Source organism: Apium graveolens, chromosome 9 (assembly GCF_009905375.1).
Source record: "Apium graveolens cultivar Ventura chromosome 9, ASM990537v1, whole genome shotgun sequence".
NCBI classification, from domain to species: domain Eukaryota; kingdom Viridiplantae; phylum Streptophyta; class Magnoliopsida; order Apiales; family Apiaceae; genus Apium; species Apium graveolens.
Window position 1 is genome coordinate 130,695,919 of NC_133655.1, and position 8,900 is coordinate 130,704,818.

At 30.7% G+C, this 8,900-nt stretch overlaps 1 long non-coding RNA gene across 1 annotated transcript; it reads right to left on the reverse strand.

Annotated features, from left to right (window-relative positions):
* Positions 1–1,413: 1,413 nt before the first annotated feature.
* On the reverse strand, positions 1,414–3,143 carry LOC141684614 (uncharacterized). The gene is made up of 4 exons (XR_012560651.1): positions 2,995–3,143; positions 2,827–2,882; positions 1,797–1,838; positions 1,414–1,712 (listed from the first exon to the last, which is right to left on the reverse strand). It is a non-coding gene; the product is annotated as an uncharacterized LOC141684614 (long non-coding RNA).
* Positions 3,144–8,900: the final 5,757 nt, after the last annotated feature.

Below are 8,900 nucleotides of genomic sequence, written 5' to 3' on the forward strand. Positions count from 1 at the left end.
GTAGCATTATTAAAATATAGTAATAGTTTGTAATATTTTAATGATTTGATATATGTCCATATCTTTATATATAGTACTCCATATGTCCCCCAAGACGGTTACCTTGGTGATGAGAGTTCGATAAGCATTTTCATGAATTATTTTTAATTTTTTTCTTCTAAATAATAATTTAACGTTTAAATTTTTATATACAAAAAGAAATCTTAAAAATAGTTATAAAACTATGTTTGTAAGATAAATATCTTGTGAGAATTGTTTGATTTAATACCAAATTCACATTATTACAATATTATTATATTTTTGTTTTTATATATATACTTGTTTCACAATTCTATTAGAATGGATGAGTTTATACTTTTGATTTTGGGTCGGTAAGAGTTGCATAAAGAAGTTATGATTGGTGATTTCATTGGGTTTTTCATTGGGTTTTTGAAGGTGTCGTTTGGTAAAATATCGTATTGTAATTTTTTAATTTGTTTATAAGTACTTTATGATCAGTTTGCTAATTTGAATATATTGATTTTTTTTTTATTTCCTAATAATTTTAGTACGGATTGCGATACATCATCCTAATAATTTTGGTTTTGAGTTTAGTACCCCACCTAAAAAGTAACAAACGTATATGAACTGATTTTATGCGTCTGTTAATGTATATACATCTGTTCTGATCAGATGTTTAAAACAATATGCGTTTTTCCTATAACATACATTTTTATTTCAGACATTATACGATTCCTCCATATGCATCTAATAAACTCAGACACATATAAGTTTTCTTATAAGACACATATGACACTTTTTTACTAGTTATCACAATATTTTAATAATGCTATAGAAAATTGACAAAATATTAATAATCAAATCCGAAACTAACATTAGTGATTAAAAACAATTTGAACCTAATATTAGTGAGTAAAACAAAATAAATTATAGTTGAGTGGTAAGTTTCTAAACACACAATAAGTTGGGTGACAAAAAAATTCATTTTCCCTTTCCCCACATACAGAAGACAAATATATAGATGTTTTGTTTGACCAAATCCAACAAAATTACACTTATTTTTCTCCTTCCCCTTGCTTATTTAAACTGCAAAACCAACAAATATACTCGGATTATTCTGTCATTCAATTTGTTTCATGATATTTTAACAAATAACTATCCTTGAACTATGCCTCCTCAGTGGCTTTACATAAGCAGAAGAATCTCTCCCCAGCGGTAGACTTCTAAAGTAATAGATCAAGAAATATTCCACCACTACCTGAAATCTGAATCCATGAAGAGAAACAAGTATTCTGCAAATGACAGGCACAACATACCTTGTTGTTTCAAGGCAACATCCATTGCCTACCCGAACCAAAACTTATATTACTAACTCACCATTAAACCAATTTTAAACCATCCAGATTAATCAAGTAAATAAAACTATTCTCGACTCGGTTACTAGAAATTTGGCAAATATCAAACAGAATTTGACAAAATAATTCTAGTCCCATATAGACATTTAAAGCATCCAAGTCATGCAGAGTTAATAGAGGCTAAACATATGACATCAAACCAAATCCAATACATAGCAGATCTGCATTTCTTGTCAAAAAAGAGAATGTTCCATGTTAATTGATTGATCAGGGACTTCACTTCTTCCCACTTTTCTTTAGCCCAGCACCTCCAAATGCACCCTTCTGTTGAGCTTTTGCTTTAAGCTCTTTCAGTGCCTGCAAACAATTGGAACAATGATTTAAGTCGATTACAAGGTAACACGAGTAGTACATAAGACATGTTCTAGAGCACCATCTAACCTTTTCCTCTTCCTTCTTTTTCTGGAGTTTAGCCACATCATCCTGCAAAGATAATTTTCTATTATTCAAGAATGTCACTGAAATTAAACCATGGAGGTTGTCACACAAAACCGTTTTTCAAATGCAAATTCTACCAACCACATTCTGCAGTAAGAATGTAATAGCGGAAATGGACTGATTTTGTTTTTGTTGTTTTATCAAAGGGGAGAGGGGATGTGATATCTCTAAATTGATATTCTGTATTTTTGAAGCAAATCTTCAGAAATCAGGACAAGTCCCTTAAAAAAATGTCAAAACAGTAGATAATTTAGGGGGGTGGGGGTATACCAGCATATGTGTTGTGATAGTTTAATAATAACATTCTTCAATCTTAACTATACTACTCTCTTTCAAATTGATTCTTACTCAATCTCCAGTTCATTGTATCCATAATCAGTGTTGTCAGTTGTCACACAGTCAAACCACCATAATTCAGTAATTTGTAATCCTCTGCCCTAGTACTGATACAGGTAAAAAGTAATACTGCAAATTTGCTATATTCAAAGTATTACTTGCCTACGGAGAATTTATAATTTATTAAGGCTAAACTAAATTCCACACCAGGTCAGAAATTCAAGGCTAAACGAGTAATTTAAGAAGACAATGAGCGTAACAATCCAGACTGTAACTACATCATCACAATATATGACCAACAAAATTAAATATAATTCACTCTTGCAGGTAGTCAATAGTGGCCGAGGACATTAGTTTTAAAATTAGAAAACATTATAGCAACAAGCAAATTTTGTGAATTATTTGTTCCCCCTAGCAATTATTTAGAGCTAACAAAAAGCAATAAAAATTACAAAATTCAAATCGACGTAATCAAAACCACTGAGCAATAAAAATCGGTTCATCAAAACCACTTAGCAATAAAAATTGGTTCAAAAACTGAGTAAAGAACAGGACAAAAGAAGCATTAGGTATATAAAACAAACAATTGATGGGGGGGGGGATGAAATAATATAAAATAAAAATAAAAATAAAAGACCTCATCGTATTCTTTCTTTTCAGACTTGGGCTGTTTCAGGGGCTTTGCTTTTCCAGCTGTGCATAACAACATACACAACTTTAATTCTCTAGAGAAAGCATCATCATGTTTAACAAAACCATAAAAAAATATTAATTGAAAAATTATATAATAACAAGAAAAACCAACCTTGTTTGCCTTTGGTCGACATGGTTGATATTAATCAGTGTTCGCAGGATTGGCCCAACCCTAATCAATCAAACAATACAGATTGTTTTCTATTGCCCCTCGTCTTTGTGGTATATATATCATGCACATGCCTCTTTTTATTTTTTAACACTTTTTCTACTCTCGTTCTGATTCGGTAAATCAATTACAGTAGGTAAATCCTCGGGGAACCTTATTTTTAAATAATATTTTTGAATATTATTTATATAAAAAATTTAAAATTTAATCTCAAAAAAATATAATAATTAATATTGGAATATCCTGTTTTTATGCAAAAATATTTATTGAATACAATATTTTATAACATATTAATATTAAATAGAGTCTCGTTAGCACGTGTCAACTATGACAACTTTTCAGCTTATTTATTATCATTTAGTTATATAGCCTTTAAAATTTTATTTTAAAAATTATTTTTTAGTAATTCAGTGGAATACAAATAATAATTTACTCATAAAAATATTAAATTATAATTTCATATTCTTAATTTGATTAAATTGCAATATTAAATTTTGACTTTATATTTTTAATTAGAGTAAATTGCAACTTGGTAGTCGAACTGATAATTTTTGTATACTTGATATTGATGTTTTAAATTATACACTATAACATCATTTTTTAAACAGTTAAATGCCTTTCGTCAACTTTAATCTAAATAGAGTTAGTGTCCGTTTGGGAAATCTTAAAATAAGTAACTTATCACTTAAAGTGAATAAGTGAGTAATAAGTGATTAGTTAATAAATACTTAAAAATTATATAAGTGTTTAGATAATTCAACTTATAAGTCAAAATTATTTTTATTTAAATGAATTAAGGCCTGTTTGGCATTCACCAAATAAGCAGCTTATTGACTTATAAGCCCGTAAGTACTTATCGACGAGTGTTTGTCGACCCAACTTATAAGTCGAATTTATAACTTATAAGCTGATAAGTTGAATGTTAGTAACGACGTACTTTTGCTCAACTTATTTTGTTTTTTTCACCTTTTTTATTAATTTTTATATTAAAAAATATGTTGGTAAATATTATTTAAATTTAAAATTCATGAATTAAGAAAATTATATTTAAAAATTATTTATTTTAGTTCATTTAAGTAAAAAAAATTCTGATTTATAAGTAAATAATCCAAACACTTACATAACTTATAAGTTTTTATTTACTTATCACTTATAAGTCACTTATGCATTTTAAGTTATAAGTTACTTATTTTAAGATTTCCCAAACGGACACAAAATAAATAATTTTTATATATAATTATCTTAATTCTTATATTTTAAGTTATATTAACATTAAAAAAATATATTCTAAAATTAAAACTGATAAAAAAATAAAAAAATAAAAATAAGTTGAGAAAAAGTACGTCGTTACCAACATTCAACTTATCAGCTTATAAGTTGTAAATTCAACTTATAAGTTGGGTCGACAAACATTCGTCAATAAGCTGTTACGGGCTTATAAGCCAATAAGCTGGCTTATAAGATTTGCCAAACATGCCCTTAGCTATGTAAGATAATTTCAGTTTAATTTGATTTCAAAATATTTTTTTCAAACCATGAACTTCGCATTGATGTTGCTTGGTCGTGTAGTGTTTTCAGTTGCAGTTGTCTTCTTTGGATCAACCGTCTTTTTTCGAATTTTACATATTCTTGAAAAATGACCAGTTTATTTGTAATTTTTGCATTTCAAAATGACTTTCTTGGGTTGTAAACTAACACATTCGGTAGTTGCTTTGGTAGCCTCGTCAATTTTGAATTCTTACATTCAGTCTTGTAACAAGTATTTACACAGATTTTTTATATTTTATTTTTAAAATTATTGCATGTAAAATGATAACTTGATATCTGTTAGGAATCAAGTCTAAAGTCTGATGATAAATAAAATCACATTTGTAAATTATGTTAAGACAAAATGTAATCTTCAACTACTAGCGTTCCCAAGGGATAACAATTGAAGGAGTAGCCCGCCAAATGATGTGATCATTGTAACATCTTCTGTGAGAACTCAATAAAAAGATAGCGATGCAATTATTCATTCAGAAGTCATGTTGACTCAATGAATTATCTAGAATAGGATCGTTAAGTGTGAATATTTGATGCCATGTGATTCAAATTAAATGAAGTGGATCATCAACTGCTAAATGAAGTGAATCATTAATTGCTATCTACGTCAGCCGATCAACTGCTAAACAAGTGACCATCAACTGCTAAACAAGTGACCATCAATGGCTAAGGGAAGCTATAGCAAAATGACTTCCAATGGCTAAGAAATTCTATGGCTAAGAGCTATCAATGGCTAATGCAGATTATAGCTACTGAAAGTGATGTGACAGTGGTCAAAACTAGGACTGTCATAACACATGGGTTGATAGGTATCTCAGAAAAGAGGATGAGAAGCCAAGATCAACTTTGTATGTGATCTTGAACTCTAAAGAAGAAGAAATATTCCATTTCCGTGCATGGTAATTTGGAGAGATATTCAAGGCTGTATATCAAGATAATATCTATCCTCATTTGTCAAGCATCACGGAAAAGAGAATGAAGAAGCAACCATACTGGACCGCGAAGACTACAATATGTATTGTCTAGCAAGCTTTGTAACTTGGTGACATATAAACCAAGTAGCAGTAGTGTTTCATTTAAGAAATAAGTTTTATATTTTTATAGGGGTTGAGAGAGATATGTTTCTCTGAGTTTAATACTGTAAACTGCAGTTGTGAGATTACACTTGTAATTGTAACAAATTATTTCTTCAAAAATAAATCTCAGGTGGCAAATCTAAAAATAAATCACCCAAAATTATAAACATTTGTGTTCATCTTTCCTCTCCCATGTGCAAATTAATTTGAAAATTTTAATTTGTATTCAACCTCTATTTTACAAATTAACATATGCTGATTGTTAGTGAACAATAATAAGTATCAGAGCGGGCCTTCAATATACAGAAGGTTTAAAGATCTTGAAGCTAGCAGATCAACTATGGTTAAGAATTTCTCAGTTAATCTCTTGTGGCTAAAGATGTTGAGTCAGAATAATCCTCTCGCGGTCTTCAGATAATTACGACTGATCTCTCGAAGTTAAGTAAGGGTGAATTCCAAGAAACTGTCAATGACATGTCTTTCAAACTATACAACTTGCATGTGACTTTGAAGTCACTTTAAAGGGAAAATATCATAGTTAAAAATTCTAATTCTGAGTTATATGAGAGAAACAACTTCTTAGAGATGCAGCTGCTTGAATATGAACATGTTAAGATAGATTGCCAAACTGCTGAGGATATCAAAGAAGGAAGAATTCTTAAGAGTCAACTAAATCTTGAAACAAAAGTAATTGCTAAATAGAAGAAATCTATGGATATAGCAAGTAAATTAACTAATCTTAAAAATATGGAATCTTTTTATGAAGATACTTGGAATAGGGAGAAAATGAAATTTGAACAAGATGCTTTTACTGATAATTGTTTGTAACACCCCAGTCCCACATCGAGGAGATTTGGGACTTCTGTTCAATTTATAAGACAAATTACTACTATTAGGTGCACCAACAAATCATGATATTTTGGGGGCATATGGTGTGCTTATCATAATCCAAGTTGGCTGTACTCGGGACAGTATGCTTCGGTTTATTTCAGACTCGGAATCGGGACTTGACCCGGTTTTCGAAAAAGGTTCGGAATTTGACCTAGGTTGTCACACTATTCATCAACAAGTAATTTTCGTACATTAAAGAAAGAAAAATCTAGAAATAAAAATTATTTATTGAAAGAAAGTATCAGTATATACAAATTGGACATGTTATTTGAAGATGTTGAACTAGTAAGTAAGATCTCTTTAAGGAGAGAAGGCAGTAAAACCAAAAGATTTGAGCATAACAACATAAGATACTTATCCAAAAGAATATTAAAAGGAGAACTTAATTCTCAAATTGGATTAAGAAGCAGGAACATTAAGAATGGAAAAGTAGGGATTAACAAGCATATCAACCACACTCCTGATAAATTTGCATTAAGAAAATCTTGTGTCAAGTGTGGCAGTGTTAGTCATTTATCTACCCAATGTAAAATCATCACCAATCCTGGCATGTCTGTTCCCCTCATACCTATGAATGCACAGCCAAACTTGCTAGAGTATTTAGTCGGAACAATTGTAACATGCCAACTAATTTTGGTCATTGTTACTTATTTCGGAGTATACAAGGAAAGAATAGAATGTCTGGATCTCCATCCAAGATGCACTTCTTAAATTGCTCATCTGACTTTAACATCATCCCTTTTGCTCAAAGACCATTACCTAGAGTAGAAGTGGACCTTAACCCTTCCCATTCTAAAGCGGAAGAAGGGTTCAAGGAAAATAAGGCAATCAACATGATTAGTACCAAAAAGATTTGGATAACTAAATCAGTTTGAAATGGTTTTGATGTGTGCAGGGAAAGAGGAAGAATGTATGGTATATACTATATAGATAATGGTTTTTCATGTCATATGACTGGAAATTCATCCATGCTCATCAAGTTTGAAGAAAAAGCCGACCTAATTATCACCTTTGGAGATGACAATAAAGGTCACACTGTGGGATATGGCTTAATCTCACTTGGAAATGTCATCATTGATGACATAGCACTAGTTTAGGGATTCAAGCACAACTTGCCAAGTGTCAGCCAACTATGTGATCATTGCTCTAGAGTCATTTTTGAACAAGAAGTATGTGTTGTCATTAACCAGAATGATAACAAGTTCCTTTTTTGGAAAGAGAAAAGGAAATTTATATGTAGCTGATCTCACCTCAAATGATGCTAAATAAATGGGTTGTCTACTCAGCTAGACAAACAAGGATGAAGAATGGCTAGAACATAAGGAGTTGTCTCAATTGAAGGGTCTCAAAGAAGCTTACCAATCTGATGAGAAGAAAAAGATCCTACTTAAGAAGAAGACAGAGTCATTATTTGACAATTACCTGCAATTCCTACATGCGAATCTACAATGATCAGTTTATGTCTTCCACATGAAAAAATTTCACTCCATGATTACTTATGTTATCTCAATACTTACCTGGATATTCTCAAAGCTCTCAAAGATATGGGCTAAAGAACTTAACATATATGACAGTATGGAGATCTATGAAAAGTAAGGAACAACTCACGAGTTTTCTATTTCAAAGACTTTACAGTATAATGGAGTCATTGAAAGAAATAAGAGATTACTCAGAGACATTGGAAGAGCAATACTTGAAGAATGAAAGATAATCACCTATCTCTGGAAGAAAATCATTTACTTTATGGGCTCAACTCAGAATATGTCTTTGGTCAATCAAGTATCTGAAAAGAAATCAATATGGAGGTTTTCTCATGACTTTGGCTGCAAATACTTCATTTTGAATCAAGGAGTGATTCTTGTCAATATTGAAATTGGTGCAGTAGGAGAAACTTCAATTACTTGCTCATCAAGAAGCATCTACAGTATCTACAGTCTAACTGTTAAAATGAGAATAGTTATGAAATCAATCCATGATACATCTGATTACATGAATACTCAAGAATTGATAGATCATATTCTTGAAGATGTTCTCAATTTAAAAGATGAGAAGAGTGACTGGAAAGCTATTGGTTATGATATGTACAGAAAAGTCAAACTATCACTTTTTAATTCAAGACATGCAAAAATAGTAGTTGAACAATAGAATAACCACTGATCAATTCATCATGATAGCCGTTGATCAAAAGGAGCTAGCCATTGAAGAGTCTTTAGTCAACATAAAAAAAACTTGGGATGACATTAACTGCTGATGGATCTAATATCTTTAACTTAGTGGAACTATCAAGACAATGTGACTTACTGAAGCTTAGAAATGGTTTACTACCAATAGCAAGATTTC